Here is a 17,804-nt window from a genome sequence, read left to right on the forward strand (position 1 = left end):
CGATAATGGTGCTATTGAAAGTCAAGATGAGGTAGGTGGGATCTCTCTTCTTCAAAGCCAACAGTGATATACCTTAAATTCTAAAAAAATATTTCCATGACAACTATTATTCAGCTGAGTATTCAGGATAAAATCTGGGTGTGGATAAGAAGAGTTATGTTGGTGGAATATTTTGGGACTTTTACCCACATGACATGATAAGGATTTTATTTTCTTTCATGTTATATAACTTGCTTGAAATAGTGATTAGAAGTTACAATGTTGCACAAAGGAATTTTCTAGAAACATATCAGGGGGATTTTCCATCTCTGTTTTTGGCAGGCGGAAATGGCCATAGGAGCGGATTATCGAGGGGAATCTCAAAATAGCTTTCACGCTAGCAGGATTTCCCCACTTGCCTTTCCCCACCGCTGGCTAATGACATAACGGACTTCCCACCATAAAAGGTCAGGAACTCCATGACCATACATGAACATTTACTTAGTAGCCTCCCCTCTGTACAATCACCACCGGAGGGATTTATCCGTGCCCTTGGAGGGGGGTCCCCTGTGTAGGTGGTGGGGGGTCCTCCATGTGCATGGGAGGAGTGGGGGTTAGGTGTCATCAGTCATGACCTCAGCAGGTAGGCCTTGTCACCCACTAGCAAACCCCTCACCCAAGGGAGCATCTTGAAAATGCCGGGAACCGCTGAGTGCGCCAGGATGTATGCGTCGTGCACACTTGCATGATATGCTGCTGGTGATCGCACACCAACTGCACGTTCAGGGAGTGGAACCACTTCCTGTTGACTAAGGACACCCCATGATGAGCCGGTGCTCGTAAGGTGACTTGGGTGCTATCGGTAAACTCCTGGACTTGGGGAAATTGCAGCAAATTCTGCAGCCCAGGCATCCTGGTGAGCTTGTTCCAGGTTAAAGGTGATGTAGTCCAAGGCCCAGATGCATTGGGCCTCCGTGACTGTGTGGGTGCACCTGTGCGTGATGTTTGGGAAATCCAGCACAGGTCCCTGCTCCAGCCCTGGAAGGAACCAGAGGTATAAAATTTGAGGGTAGCCATTAACGTTTAAAAAAAAGATTTTATTCAACGCTATTTCACATATATACACAACAAATCAGAAGAACAAAACAACCTAATAAACAACCACAACCACCTTCCCCCTGACACCAACACCCTGCCTTCCCCATTTTAACCCCCTTACACGCCTCAAACCACGCTCCCCCTTGCTGACCCTTCAATCCTCCTTAAAGAAATCGATAAACGGTTTCCATCTCTGGGTGAACCCCTCTGCCGACCTCAGAGCAAACTTGACCTTTTCTAGCTTCAGGAATTTTGCCAGGCCGCTCACCCACATTCCCGCTTTTGGCGGCTCCGAGTACTGCCACCCAAGCAAAATCCGACTCCAGGCTATCAGGGGGGCAAAGGCCAAAACATCGGCCTCTCTAACCCCCGGACTCCTGGGTTTTCCAACACCCCAATATCGCCACCTCTGGACTCGGAAGAACCTTCACCCCCAATGCCTCGGACATCATGGCCCAGAAGTCCTGCCAGAACCCCTTCAGTCTTGGACATGCCCAAAACATGGGGACGTGATTCGCTGGCCTCCCCATGCACCGTCCACACCTATCCTCTACCGCCACAAAGAACCTACTCATCCTCGCCACCGTCATATGAGCTCTATGCACCCCGTTAAACCGGATGAGGCTTAACCTTGAATACGTCGAGGCCATGTTCACCCTCGTAAGGCCTCCGTCCATGTCTCAGCACCTACCTCCCCTCCCAGCTCCTCCTTCCATTTATGCTTAATATCCCCCACCTGGGGTCCTTCCTATTCCATGAATTCCTTATATATATCCAACACCTTCCCTTCCCCTATCTCATCCTTCAACAGCACCTTGTCCTGCAACCCCAGGGGCGGCAGTCCAGGAAAGGATGGCACCTCTTTCCTCTCGAAGTCTCAAACCTGCAAGTATCATAGATTATCATAGAATTTACAGTGCAGAAGGAGGCCATTCGGCCCAACGAGTCTGCACCGGCTCTTGGAAAGAGCACCCTACCCAAGGTCAACACCTCCACCCTATCCCCATAACCCAACCCAACACTAAGGGCAATTTTGGACACCAAGGGCAATTTAGCATGGCCAATCCACCTAACCTGCACATCTTTGGACTGTGGGAGGAAACCGGAGCACCCGGAGGAAACCCACGCACACACGGGGAGAACGTGTAGACTCCGCACAGACAGTGACCCAAGCCGGAATCGAACCTGGGACCCTGGAGCTGTGAAGCAATTGTGCTAATCACTATGCTACCGTGCTGCCCATCTAAAGTCATTCCCCCTGGGCAACTCATACACTTCCTCCAGGTCCTCGAAACCCACAAATGTTCCCCCCATAAACAAGTCCCCAAAGCGCTCAACCCCTGCTTGCTGCCCCACCCCATAAACCTTGCATCTAGCCCCACTGGTGCAATCACAGATTAGCGCCGACACCGAGACACTCTCCAGCCTCAAATGCTGCCTCCACTACCCCAGACCTTGAGGGCCATCACCACCACTGGTCTCGTGGAGTACGTGGCTGGCAAGAATGGTAAAGACACCAACGAGAAAGCGCTCAAACACATACCCCTATAAGAAGCCGCCTCCACCCACCCCCCACACTGACCCCCTCCCCACAACCCATTTCCTCACCATAACAATGTTCGCCGCCCAGTAATAATTTATCATACTCGCCAATGCCAGAACACCCCCCCACCCCCCGCCCACCTTGCCCCGTTCCAAAGAAGCCCGCTGTGGTGCATAGAGCTCATATGATGGTGGCGAGGATGAGTAGGTTCTTCCCCACCCACACAAACCCAAGATCAGCCCATTGACCTTCCTAAAAAAATGACTTGGACCAAAGATTGGGAGTTTCTGATACACAAACAAAAACCGAGGCAGCACCGTCATTTTCACTGTCTGCACCCGCCTTGCCAGCGACAGCAGCAGCACATCCCACCTCTTAAAGCCCACCTTCATCTGCTCCACCAACCGAGCCAAATTCAGTTTATGCAACTGCGTCCAACTCAATGCCACCTGGATACCCAAATACCTGAAACTCATCCCACCACCCTAAACGGCAACTCCCCCAGTCTCCTTTCCTGCCCTCTAGCATTGATCGAAACCTCACTTTTTTCCATGTTCAATTTGTATCCCGAAAATCAGCCACATCGCCCAAAATCTCCATAATACCTGCAATGCTGCCTACCGGGTCCGAGATACATCATAACAGGTCGTCTGCAAAAGAGACCCTGGGCAGGATTCTCTATAAATGGGGTGATGTCCCCACGCCGGCGTGAAAAGCGGCGCCAACCACTCCGGTGTCAACGGTCCCCGATAATGGGGAATGCTCCTCTTCTTAGGGGGCTAGGTTGGCGCCGGAGTGGTCCCTGCAGCACCAGCTGGCGTGGAACGGCCCACGTGAGTTTGCGCATGCGCGGAATGGCCGGCGTGATTCCGCGGAGAATCGCCGGGAGGGGGACTGCTGTCAATGGCCCCCGACTGGTGCGGCAGGAATCCCGCGGGTGCGCGAGAATCGGCATCGGGGCAGCGGGGCGCGAGAATTCTCCGACCTGACGCCGGGTCGGAGAATCCCGGCCCCTATGTTCGACCCTCACTCAATCCCTTGACACCCTGTAGCCAGTTAAAATGGCTAACTCCCGATTTAGAATGGCTAACTCCCGATTTAAAATGGCGAGCGGCACAGGTTAATGGGAAAGTTAGCCAAACAAGCAGCTGCGGGTTGAGTGTGTATTTACCTCTGGAAAGGCCAGACAAGATCAATACCACAACCATCAGCATAACAAAACACCAGCCATCTGCATATTAATGAGCAACATTTAGACACATAAAGCCAAACCAGAGTCCGTGGCGCCAGCAGGAGCCTACACAAAAGGAGGTGAACGACCACCTCAAGCCCGCCCATCGATCAAGGAATCGCTCCAGCATTGGAGAATATCGAACCAAGTGATTGGGACAAAGTCCAATCACTTGGAACCAGGTACAGGGTCCGCCCCGAAAGGCAGGAAGCCCTTGGGGACTATAAGAATCAAGCCCAAGTTCAAATCGGCCCTCTGCTTCTCTTCTTGACCGGGTCACTCAGCAACGCGAACCAACCCTTGACAGTGACCAGTCCAGCCATCGCTGAAATCTAGTAAGTCTTACTTCAACGCTCGCTACGAGATAGGCGCTCCTAGCTACCAATCTGTACCAACTTCGAATCCCGCAGCTCAGAACCCGAACGAAAGGCCATTCGTTTCCCTGACCTGGTGGGCCAGTTCCGAGTTAAGTATAGGCCTGTTAGTCGTAGCAGTAGCTTAGACGTAGAATTTATGCATGAGTAGTGATTACTGTGTATAATAAATGTGCTTCGATTTAAATCTTACTCAGCGGTGTATTGGATTATTGATCATTACTCGGACTTGAACCATGTGGCGGTATCAGAAAGATACCTGGCGACTCAAGAGCAAAGGTAATAAAACAGAGCAATTAAACTAAGGCAAAAGTTAGCAACAACCCTAAGCGCCATTGCCAATGGCTCTATTGCCAAGGTGAAGAGCAATGGGAAGAGCACCCCTGCCTCCACCAGCTTTGCCTTCTCCACCCACTCCGCCTTCTCCCTGTGCGCCCAAATCGATATAAACTCCCCCCTACCCAACGTGGTGGCTGTGACCTCCCCCGTGTCATTTAACTCCACAAAGCCTCCAATAGCAGCCAGCACCCGCTCACACACCTTCTCAACCGCCAGCAACCCCACATCCAGCCTCCACTGTGGCTGTTGGACCTCCCCCCGAGCCACCCACAAATCAACCCAATGTGGCACGTGGTCGGCAACCACATTTGCCGAATACTCTGAGTCAGCCACTCCCAACAGCAGCGTCTTGTCCATCACAAACAAATCGATCCGGGAGTACACCCAGTGCACATGGAAAAATATGAAAACTCCTTCACCCTCGGCCTCTCAAACCTCCATGGGTCCACCCCCTATGTCCTCCATAAATCCCCTCACCTCTCTTGCCATAGCTGACACCCTCGACGACTTGGGACTCGACTGGTCCAAGCTCAGACCTGTGACCATATTGCATTCACCCCTCATAAGCGACCGGTGTGAGTCCAAGTCCGGAATCTCACCCAAACAGCCTCATAAAATCCACGTCATCCTAGTTTGGGGCATAAGCGTTTACCAGACCCTCCGGCATCCCCTCCAGCTTCCCACTAATCATCACATACCTACCCCAGGATCGGCCTCAATGCTCCCTACCTCAAACCCAAGCCTCTTATTGATCAAGATCACCAACCCCCTCGTCTTCATATCCAGCCCCGAATGAAACACCTGCCCCTCCCAGCCTTTTCTCAGTCTCATCTTATTCCCCAACTTCTGGTGCGTCTCCTGCAAAAAAGCCACATCTGCCTTCAAACTCCTCAGATGCATGAACACACCCAACTGTTTAACTGGCCCATTCAACCCCCTCACGTTCCAAGTGACCAGCCTGGTCGGAGTCTCCCTGCCCCCTTCCCTTGCCGATCAGCCATATCGTTTTGTGCCAGCCCCTGGCCCGCGTCACGCACCCCCCAGTCCCATCCCCGGATGTTCACCACCATTAATCCCTTCCCAACTGCGCCACATTAACGACACTCATGTCAGCAACCTCCCCACCCCACCCCATGCCTTCCTCCTGGCAACCTCCCACTTCACTTCCGTTAACTAGCCCGCCAAGGTGGCCTTCACCCAAGGCCACCAACTGCTCCTCTTCCATCCAGTTCCACCCCGACCATCAACCCCCAAAGAGTAACAAAAGGCACACTCACCATCACTGCTTGCCTGCCAAGACCTGCCCCAGAATACTCACCCCCAGATGCTTTACAAAGCACTCCTCCAAAGTTCAATGTCCTCACACTCCTCCCAGTCCATTGACCTTCACAAAGACCATTGCCTCTTCTGGCGTGTCAAAATAAAGCTCCCATTTCTGGAAAGTCACCCACAGCTGGACCGGGCATGATACCCCAAATTTCAACCCCTGCATAAAGAGGGCAGCCATAATCTGATTGAACCCGGCCCACCTCTTCGCCACCTCCACTCCCAGATCTTGATAGACCCGCTGCTCACTCCCTTCCCACGTACACCACTTGGTCTGCCTCGCCCATCAAAGTATGTTTTCCTTATCCAAAAAGTGATGCAGCCGCACCACCATCGCCCTTGGAGGCACACCCACCTACGGCCTCCTCCTCAACGCCCTGTGGGCTCAGTCCACCTCAAAAGGCCAATCAAAGGCCCCTACCCCATCAACCTCTCCAGCATACTCGCCACATACACAGCAGCCTCCGCACCTTCAATGCCTTCAGGCATCCTGACAATCCTCACATTTTGCCTCCAGGAACGATTCTCCAGATCCTCCTTCTTCACCCTCAGCCTCTTCTGACTTTCCCGCATCATTCCCACCTCCACCACCACTGAGGCCAACTGCTCCTCATGCTCCCCCACCGCCTCCTCCACTTTCTGAATCGCATGGCCCTGGAACTTGAGCCTCTGCTTAATTCGCTCAATCCCAGATCTCAGCGGTTCCACCACCTTGCCCAGGTCTTCCAGGGCCTCTTTCCTCTGCTGCTGGAACTTATTATTCAAGGACTCCAGCAGCTGCTCTGTTGACCACTGGCTGGGCAGGGTAGCTCCCTTGCCCTTCACCATCATTACCTGTGATGCACCACGAAGACTCTCCTGTTCCAATTGCTCTTCCTTTCTCGCGGCACTCCTCAAACACGGATCCATGCACCAGCCACACCAGAAAAGTATTACTGGGCACTGCTGTACCTTCTGCCCTCAAAAAATTACACTCTTCGAGCGGGAAAAGACCAAAAAAATCCACCTTGAGCGGGAGCCACCAAATGTGGAACCAAATGGTCGCCACCGGAAGTCGGCAGCCGTTAACTTAGCAGCCACCAGGAACAGGTGTCCTTCTCCTACTCCTCATGGTGTCAGGTTAACCTTCACCCAGCACAAGTGTCGCATGGTCCCCTTGTTTAGACGGAGCTGTCGTCGAAGGACCAGCGTCGATGTTTGACACGAGACCTATCGATGCGCAGCAGATGAAGACGCAACCAGAATCTTTCCCTCATTCCCGATTCTCCATAATGCCAGTGGGAAAACCCATTGGTCTAGAATATGCCTGGACCAAAGTAATGTTCAGAAATCGAGATTTACTTGTAAAGCGTTGCTCACATCATGAACATCCAAGGAGAAGATGAGATACTGCAGCTACTGGAACCTAGAGGAAGAGATTGCCTGGAATACTGGGTGGACCCTCACGTCCATGGCACCTCTCGGACGGTGGGAGGTCTCCACGCATCAGCTTCGACTTTGCTAATGTTGGACTTGCTTCAGAACTTCATGGTCTTTGCCAAGTGCTGGTAGGGATGCAGCGACGGCAGGGAGAGATGTTAGGTGTTTCAGAGGGGGGTGAAATTGGAAGGGAGATGAAGGTATCAGGGGTGGGGCTGAAGTTGGATGGCAGGGCGGGAGATCGGAGGAGTAAAGGTGTTCAAGGGGAGGAAAGGGTAGGTGGGGGGAGAAGGGTGCAACGGTGGAGGAAGGTTTCATGGGGGAGAAAAGAGTAAGGAAGGGTGTTTGGAGGGGTGAAAGAGTAAGGGGAGAGGAAGGAGTGAGGGATGATGAAGGAGTAGAGGAAGGAATAAGGAAGGATGAAGGAGTGTGGGGAGAGGGGGAATATCCTGGTGAACGTGAAGATGTGAAAAATCCTACCGCAGCCCTTTCTTCCTCCAGAATCACTCAAGTTATGGCTGCGTGCAGTTGAACTATGAGTGTTGCGGGAGTCCTCGCGAGTGTGGGGAGTCCTCGCAAAACCAATATAATGATGCTGAAAGATAACGCTAGACATTATTTAGTACAAGTGTAAACTAATTTACATATAATAGTGATAGTGTTCACCATGGCAACGGCAATGAAGTTAGGTTTACGTGCACTTTTGTGTTCTTCTGAAAAAGGGTCTCCATGACATCCACTGCCCTCCCCATGGGGCCTCGATGTGCACACATATGGACACCACTTCATGCACTGCTTGATAGAGCAGGCAGACGGACTCCTCTGACTCACGTGCCACTTTGTTGATGACACCCAACAGCTCAACCTGAAATTTCCCCACCTCTTGCTGATGCTCCAGCATGCATTGGAAGGCTGATTCCAGAGGTTCCTCATTGAACTGGGACCTCACAGATGCCTCTTCCCCAGTTGTCCTCTGAGAGCTGGGGAGCTTGGCTGAACATTCAAACCTCAGATTTCCATTGAATGAAGGAATCCTGATTGGGTGGATGGCCAAGGCCAAGGTCCCCTTTACCAATGACCAAATGACTCCTGCAAGTTTCGAAGCCCCTTCCTGAATTCAATCAGAGTTGTCAGCTGTGGTTGACCCCCTCCGGTCTTCTCCCATTCTGCTCAGTTGTGACAAAGCATCTCCTGCTCAAAGAGAACATTTAAAGGGGTTGCATGTTACATCAGTTGGAGCATTGCATTTTGAATCATTCCTCATTTGCTCCTTGTAAGATAGCCCACTTCTGTGTGGCAAGTCATTACTGGTTTGAATTGGATGGAGGTTGTGGGCCAGCTCTCCCCAGAGTGCTGAGCACATCCACATGCAAGGGGAAGGTGCAAACATGCTCGTTTCCTCAGCATATACGCCGCTAAACCCCAAGATGCCGGAAGATATGTCGTGGTTTCACATTGGCCTCTGCAGCGGGAAGCACTTCCCGTTCTCATTCCCGCCACAGAACTTGTTCCAGATGGGAGAATTTTGCCCATTAACTAGGTATATACCAGAGAACATTTGAGTTCAAAGGGTAGAGTTTCCTCTTATGTAATGATGGCATAAGTAACGTAACCTGGGTGGGTAAAGAAGAAATCAGGTCGGAAACCGTACTAGTTCCTTGTCCTTACCATCACCACTGGAACCTTTCAGTAGAAGTCATGTCACTTGAATATTAACAGGCATATTATAATAATATGCAAATACAAGGTGATGCCACACAACCTATTTCTTCAGTTGTGTTTTGGCAATTCTAGGTACCAAACACATTGGCCGGGATTTTCCGGCCCTTCCCGCCGGTGGGATATTCCGGTCCCACTGAAGATGACTCTGTGGTGAGTCTCCTGGTGGCATGGCTGATGAGCCAAGCAAATGACCATTGATGTCAGCGGGGGCTGGAAGATTGGGCCAGCAGCCAATGGCAAGCTATCTCCACCACCAGAAAAGCCGCCACAGGGTGGGGGAGGAAAATCCAAGCCATTGCTGCGGTTATAACCCCAGCCAAGGTCACGGGATAGGAACCATCAGGTTTCCCGTGCTCTCCGGGGAATACAAACTTCCCTGGTAAGGGGGCGGGGCTTCCCCTTAACAGGAGTAGCCCCTTTAGTATAAAAACCCCAACCTGGGTGCAGGCCGTGGAAGGAGACCATCTGGGAAGTGGTGGTGTTTGACTGTAGTTATAAACCTCTTTGTGCTTTTCTAAACTACTATTTATGCATGGCTACGTTCCTGGTGTCCTCTGTTGCTAAGGGCCACTTGGGGAATTACATTTTTAGGGTTCCTTTGGCCAAATCAGGTCATAGTGTCACAGATTTGCACATTCAATTTTTCGCAATATTTGTCTTATGTTCAGTTAGCGTGCTAACCAAATTATAATGAGACTGCAGAAACTCCCCTCTCCGAACCTGAGACAAAGGCCAGTGACATCAAACACACCTGCTGCTCCAGCTTCCCAGTCAAATCCTGCTGACCAGGAAGTTGCAGAACATCATGGACTGGGCAATAATATTTAATCACTGGGTGAAACATGATAAGGCAAGAAACATTTAAAAAATTCCACAATGGCAAATCAGCAATTGAACCTTTCAGAGAGCCCACAATTATGGTTTGAACTCACATCCACTATTCATGGAACAAACAATTAGTAGCCTTACCCCCCTCCCTGTTACTATTTCACTCATAGTCTCTTTTAAAGGCATTTTTATTATTTGAAAACATTTGTAATAAACTCTGGGATAGAATGCATCTCAGTTGGTGGCATAAAATGGGTGGTATTGTACAGGTCGCCTGTTCAATTAAATGCCTGGTATTTAGTTCCATTGTAGTGAATGAGATTAAATACTTGCCTGTCTATAAAATAGGCAGCTGATCTGATTCTGCAGCTTCGTGACAACGTTCAATCTGAATTTCCAGCTCTCTAACTCTGATTTGATATCAATTCACACCGCAATGGCTATGATCTTTCCTGTTTTCAAAAATGTTGACTATCTCATTCCATTTCTCAAAGTTTGACTTGAAATGTTTCTTTTTTTTATTAATTGTGAGCTAAGCATCAATATGAATGCACCATCTATTTTCAAAATTATTCACAATTTTCTGAAAAGGAAATCTGTTGTTCTGGATCACCATAGCAATGAAAACAAAACTATCAGCAGAGAGGGGGCAGTATTTGGAAAGAGTGTGCATTATTTTTTGTTTTCTGTCTACAGTCTTGCATTGATTTCCAATGTAGCACTAGAGAAAATTATCCCCAGTGATGATATGATAAAAGAACAGAAAATGAGATCTTCATTAAACTATTCTTTTTAGGATGTGCATCAAATTCTTTTTGAGAAATTGCATTGTTGCCATTATTCAGAATGAAAAAAAGTACTCAAATCATTTTCCTTTTTTACTTACGGACAGAGCAGGACTTCTAGGCACATTTTAAAACTTACAGGTAGGTGAAAGAGAAAGGTAGAAAGACAAATAAGGAGCTTAAATTAAAAAGATTTTGTGCTGGAGAAGAATAAGAAAGACTTAGAATCATAGAATCCCTACAGTGTAGAAAGAGGTCATTCGGCCCTACAGGCCTACCGACCTAGGCCCAAGCCCCCACCCTATCCCCGTAACCCAGTAACCACACCTAACTCATTGGGCATTAAGGGGCAATTTAGCATGGCCAATCCACCTAACATGCACACCTGTGGACTTCTTCATTGAAGTTCTTCCTTAACTACATGTGAAATGTCTGCACAAAGAATGGCTGTTTTTCAATCTTGCATCTTATATTTCATGGGCGGCACGGTAGCACAGTGGTTGGCACTGTTGCTTCACAGCGCCAGGGACACGGGTTCAATTCCCGGCTTGGGTTACTGTCTCCGGAGTCTGAACGTTCTCCCAGTGTTTCCGTGGATTTCTTCCGGGCGCTCCCATTTCCTCCCACAAGTCCCCAAAGGCGTGCTTGTTAGGTGAATTAGACATTCTGAATTCTCCTTCAGTGTACCCGAACAGGCACCGGAGTGTGGCGACCAGGGGATTTTCACAGTAACTTCATTGCAGTGTCAATGTAAGTCTACTTGTGGCACTAATAAAGATTATTATTATGACAATTCAACTCATAGCTAATATGGCATATTCCAGAATTAGTTGGCCTCTGCATGTCGTTGACCTCTTGCTCGGTTAAAGTTGAAGGGGCTGTTTAGCACAGGGCTAAATTGCTGGCTTTGAAAGCAGACAAGGCAGGCCAGCAGCACGGTTCAATTCCCGTAACAGCCTCCCCGAACAGGTGCCGGAATGTGGCAACTAGGGGCTTTTCACAGTAACTTCATTTGAAGCCTACTTGTGACAAGAAGCGATTTTCATTTTTCATTTTTTCATTTCAAGACTTTTCGCATGAATGTGTAAGCAAGTTCGTAATTACTTTTTAGCTCTCTGGGAGCGGGATTCTCCACTCCCACGCCGAAGTGGCTGCGCCATCGTGAACGCCGTCGAGGTTCACGACGGCACGGAACGGCCCCGGTCCCGACCGATTCAGGCCCTGACAATGGGCCAGGATCGGGGCCGCGTCATCTACACGCGCCAGGCCTTGTCGCCCACGTAAAAGCGGCGCCGCATAGATGACGCGGCCGGCGCCGCATAACGGGCATCATCCGCGTATGCGCGGATTGGCCGGCGCCAACCCGCACATGCGTGGTTGCCGTCCTCTCTAGGTCCGCCCCGCAAGAAGATGGGGGACGGATCTTGCGGGGCCGCGGAAGGAAGGAGGTCCTCCTTCAGAGAGTGCCCACCGATCGTCGGGCCACCCCACATTCCAGGTGAAGCACGGTACAGGATCCCCCCTCGCCCCCCCCCACAAGCCGCCCCCCCAGCGTTCACGCACCGCCCACGGCTGCAGCGACCAGGTGTGGACGGCGCCGGGGGGAACCCGCCGTTTTGGCCTGGCCGCTCGGCCCATCCGGGCCTCAGAATAGCGGGGGTGCTGGAGAATCGCCATTTTCGGTGTCTCCGGCGATTCTCCGGCCTGCGGCCCGCGAAACTCGACTGGGCCATTCCCGCCGCTTGGGAGAATCGCGGGAGGGCGTCGGACCGGCGTCCCCGGAAATTTTGGCGGCCCAGGCGATTCTCCCAACCGGCGTGGGAGTGGAGAATCGCGCCCTGGATCTATGAACTAATTAACACCAATTTCATCTGATAAGTAGATTTCCCCCAACTTTAGTTTTCAATCTCAGTTATTTTGATTTTTCAATGAAATACTCTATTCAAGTCACAGAAATGCTTTATTACTCCAGACCTCAACTTTCTGAATGCAGAAAAAAGTTGTAAGTACAGCAAAATTGGTTGAGAGAATGAATGTTGCAAAATCATCTTAGCCCCCAATTTACCAGCAAAAGGTATGAGAAAATTAGCTTTAACATTAAACTGATTTTCAAAACATTAAGAAGGTTACAAATTGAACTTGAACTAAAAAGAAAGAGAAGCTATCAAAGAAATGAGTTGAAAAACAAATGGGCAGGAATGAGGTGAATTGAAATATAAAAATGATACAAAAAATGAGAAACGATTAAAGGATTAATTCAAAAGTTAGTACATTATGTTAATATTCTCTTTAGTTAGTCACATGGTTATGAAAAGTTTTAGGGCACTTTACGTGTTGGGTGCAAGTTAATTGCAAATACCTGGTCTTACGGCCCTAACACTATGTCTTGGTGGATCCCCAGATGGTACAGTAGGAATGGAGGCTGCCTGCTGTGATTCCCGCCCTGCCTCCTGGGTCCCTGTTACCGGCCATCTTCTAGGGTGAATGGACCTGGATGGACCCGGCTGCTGCTAGGGTGTCCGAGGTGGCGTGGTACCACCCTATTCTGCCCGCTGCCCACCTGATGCACCAGGGACAGCAGGGGGGGGGGGAGTCCGAGGTGCTGCGGTGTTTCGGCACCTCCCCTGCGGGAATCACCGGCACAGGCCCCATCATCTCCTCCTCCCTCGGGGTACCCGTGGACCCCGGGCTGTGCCATGAGGTGGGGATGCGAGCGAAGCTATCCCCTGAGACTCCCCCGCCACCTGGCACTGCCAGTCCTGAAGACCCGCTCTGTTTTCGACCAGGGACAGCATGCTTGCGGCCATGGAGCACAGGGAGTGGACCATCTGATGCACGATCAATTGTACAAAGACTGAGGTTGGATACAACTGTGGCTTTATTGCAGTAAGATGTGTGGCCTCCCACAGCAGCTGGCAAAATGGCTGCTGAATAGAGGACACGCATATTTATACTCCTACTGGAGCCAGCAGGCAGGGGCTACCTGCGAACCTGTTGTACAGGTCCTACCTTACATTACCTAATACAGGTGTAACAGTGGTTTACCACATTCACCCCCTGTTAAAAATGAGTCCGGTGGGGGTGGTGGAGAACTATATACAGTAGTGAATTTATCTACAGTGTTTTATTGGGAGATTTAAAAAATTCTTTTGAAAGTCCGGTGCCAGTTAGAGATTCAACCGGTCTGGTGCCTTGACGTTCCGCTGGGAGCGACGTAACAGTGGCGGCGATGTCGATGCTGGCGAAGTCGGTGCTGGCCTGATGTCGGGTGACCCCGGGAGCATGCCGAAATCCTCTTCATCCTTTTGCGTGGGCAGGGGAAGGAGGGATGGTCCTGGTGGGGTTAACGTTGGGAGCGCCGGTGGAGGGGAGGGTGGCGCCGGGCAGGGGAAGTGTGTATGAGTGGAACCTGCTGGTTCCAGGTCCCTGAGGGAGACAGTATCTTGGCGGCCGTCGGGGTACGCCACGTAATCATACTGGGGGTTGGCATGGAGCAAGTTTACCCTATCCACCAACGGGTCCGCCTTGTGGAGTCAGACGTGCCTACGGAGCAGGACCGGTCCTGGAGCTGCGAGCCAAGTCGGGAGTGACACCCCGGAAGTGGACTTCCTGGGGAAGGCAAAAAGACGTTCATGGGGTGTGTTATTCATAGCGGTGCACAGTAGTGACCGGATGGAGTGTAGTGCATCAGGGAGGACCTCCTGCCAGCGAGAGGCTGGGAGGTTCCTGGACCGTAGGGCCAGTTTGACGGCCCTCCAAACCGTTCTCCCGCTCGACCTGCCCATTTCCCCGGGGGTTATAGCTCGTCGTCCTGCTGGAGGCGATACACCTGCTGAGCAGGAACTGACGCAGCTCATCACTCATGAATGAGGATCCCCTGTCACTGTGGATGTAGGCGGGGAAGCCGAACAGAGCGAAGATTGCGTTGGGCGCCTTGATGACGGTGGCAGACGTCATATCAGGGCAGGGGATGGCGAAGGGAAACCTGGAGTACTCATCGACTACACTGAGAATATATGTGTTACGGTCGGTGGAGGGGAGGGGCCCTTTGAAATCCATGCTGAGGCTTTCAAAGGGGCGGGAAGCTTTCAGCAGGCGAGCACGGTCCGGCCGGTAGAAGTGCGGCTTGCACTCCGCACAGACCTGGCAGTCCTTGGTGACTGTCCTTACTTCCTCGACGGAGTAGGGCAGATTGCGAACCTTGACAAGGTGGTATAACCGTGTGACCCCGGGGTGACAAAGGCTGTCGTGTAGGGCCCGGAGTCGGTCTCCTTGTGCGCTGGCACACGTACCTCAGGATAGGGCATCTGGGGGCTCGTTGAGTTTGTAGGGGCGACACAGAATCTCGTAATTATAGGTGGAGAGTTCGATTCTCCACCGCAAGATTTTATCATTTTTGATCTTGCCCCGCTGCGTGTTGTTCAACATGAAGGCTACCGACCATTGGTCAGTGAGGAGAGCCAATCTCCTGCCGGTCAGGTAATGCCTCCAATGCCGCACAGCTTCAACGATAGCTTGGGCCTCTTTTTCGATGGACGAGTGCCGAATTTCTGAGGCATGAAGGGTGCGGGAAAAGAATGCCACGGGTCTGCCTGCCTGGTTGAGGGTGGCGGCAAGTGCGACGTCTGATGCGTCGCTTTCTACTTGAAAGGGCAGTGTCTCGTCTACTGTGTGCCTTGGCTATATCAGCTCTGATACGGATTAAGGCCTGTTGTGCCTCGGCCGTAAGGGGAAAGTGAGTTGACTGAATGAGTGGGCGGGCCTTGTCCGCGTAGTTTGGGACCCACTGGGCGTAGTAGGAGAAGAACCCCACGCAGCGCTTGAAGGCCTTGGGGCAGTGGGGGAGGGGAAGCTCCGTGAGAGGGCGCATGCGGTCAGGATTGGGCCCCAGAACTCCGTTCTGGATCACATAGCCGAGGATGGCTAGGCGGGTTGTGCTGAACACGTAGTTCTCCTTCCTGTAGGTGAGGTTGAGGAGAGTGGCGGTGCGGAGGAATTTAGCAAGGTTGGCATCGTGGTCCTGCTGATCATGGCCGCAGATGGTGACGTTGTCTGGGTACGGAAAGGTGGCCCGCAACCCGTACCGGTCGACCATTCGGTCCATCACCCTTTGGAAGACTGAGACCCCGTTAGTGACGCCAAAGGGAACCCTGAGGAAGTGATAGAGACGACTGTCCGCCTTGAAGGCAGTGTGTAGATGATCTGATTTACGAATGGGGAGCTGGTGGTAGGCGGATTTTAGGTCTATCGTTGAGAAGACCTGGTACTGTGCAATCTGATTGACCATATCAGATATGTGTGGGAGGGGATACGCGTCGAGCTGCGTGTACCGATTGATGGTCTGGCTGTAGTCCACGACCATTCTGTGCTTCTCCCCAGTTTTAACGACTACCACTTGGGCTCTCCAGGGGCTGTTGCTGGCCTCGATGATGCCCTCCCGAAGCAGCCGCTGGACCTCGGACCTGATGAAGGTCTTGTCCTGGGTGCTGTACCGTCTGCTCCTGGTGGCAACGGGTTTGTAATCCGAAGTTAGATTGGCAAAGAGGGAGGGTGGGTTGACCTTTAGGGTCGTGAGGCCGCACACAGTGAGGGATGGTAGGGGCCCGCCGAATTTGAGGGTGAGGCTCTGGAGATTGCACTGGAAGTCCAGGCCTAGTAGTAGCGCAGCGCATAGATTAGGAAGGACGTAGAGACGGAAGCCGCTGAATTCTACGCCCTGGACCGTGAGAGTGACCGTGCAGAACTCCCGGATCGGGACGGAATGGGATCCGGAGGCCAGGGAGATTCTTTGATTGGCGGGGTGTACCGCGAGGGAGCAGCGTCTTACCGTATCTGGGTGTATGAAGCTTTCGGTGCTCCCGGAGTCCAGCTGGCAAGAGGTCACGTGGCCGTTGATTTTCACCGCAGTCGAGGCGGTGGCCAGGTTGTGTGGACGAGACTGGTCGAGCGTCATTGAGGCGAGCTGCGGTTGGTCGTCGCTGGCGTCTGAAGATGGAGAGCATGGGGGGGCCCAGGTCGTGGAATGTTGTCGGCGTCCATGCTCTATGGGCCAGACAAGATGGCGGCGCTTGAAGATCCTGCGGGGGACAAAATGGCAGCACCCATGGGCCGCACGTTGCGGGAGCTGGACAAGATGGCGGCGGCCATGGGCCGCTCGCGGCCCCGGGAGGTGAAGATGGCAGTGCCCACTGGCAGCGCGTGGCCCCAGGAGGTGAAGATGGCGGCGCCCACTGGCCGCGCGTGGTCCGGGACGAAGATGGCGGCGTCCATTGTGTGTCAGGGGGGAGGGGGTGATAGGGGGCCTGGCACACTGCGGCGAAGTGGCCCTTTTTGCTGCAAGCCTTGCAAATGGCAGCGCAGGCCGGGCAGCGTTGGCGAGGGTGCTTCTGCTGGCCGCAGAAGTAACATCGGGAACCCCCGGGGTGCACGGATTGGCGTGTGGCGCAGGCGTATTGGATGGGTAAAGCCCCGGCTGGGGCGGCCGTTTGTGGGGTCCACGAGGGATAGGAGGGGTGGGCCGCGCGGCTGGAGGTGTAGCATTACATGAGGCGACCGTCATGGAGAGTGCTAGCTTCTTAGTCCCCGCTACGTCGAGCGTGGCCCCTTCAAGCAACCTTTGACGAATGAGGTCCGACCCAATCCCCGTAACGAACGCGTCCCGCACAAGAAGGTTAGAATGTTTGGTGGACGTAACGGCCTGACAGTCACAGTGCCGAATGAGTGAGATTAGGGCCCGCCAGAAGTCTTCTATGGACTCACCAGGGAGTTGAGAGCGAGTGGCGAGAACGTGCCTGGCGAACAGCGTGTTCGCTTTCTGTGCGTAGTTTTCTTTGAGAAGCACCATGGTGTCGGCGTAGTTCGGGCCGTCCTGGATCAACGGAAACACATTGGAGCTCAACCTTGAGTACAGGATCTGTATCTTCTGAGCTCCGGAACATGGGTGGTCGCTGAGTTGGTATACGCCTCGAAGCAAGCTAGCCAGTGATTAAAGTCCTTTCTGGCGTTGCTGACTGCGGATCCAGCTGCAGGCGATCCGGTTTGATTCGGAGGTCCATCTTCTAGAAAATCTTACAGCAATAAATTGATGCACGATCAATTGTACAAAGATTCAGGTTGGATACAACTGAGGCTTTATTGCTCTAAGATGTGTGGCCTCCCAC

The sequence above is a fragment of the Scyliorhinus torazame genome, chromosome 8 (genome assembly GCF_047496885.1).
Source record: "Scyliorhinus torazame isolate Kashiwa2021f chromosome 8, sScyTor2.1, whole genome shotgun sequence".
In the NCBI taxonomy this organism is placed as follows: domain Eukaryota; kingdom Metazoa; phylum Chordata; class Chondrichthyes; order Carcharhiniformes; family Scyliorhinidae; genus Scyliorhinus; species Scyliorhinus torazame.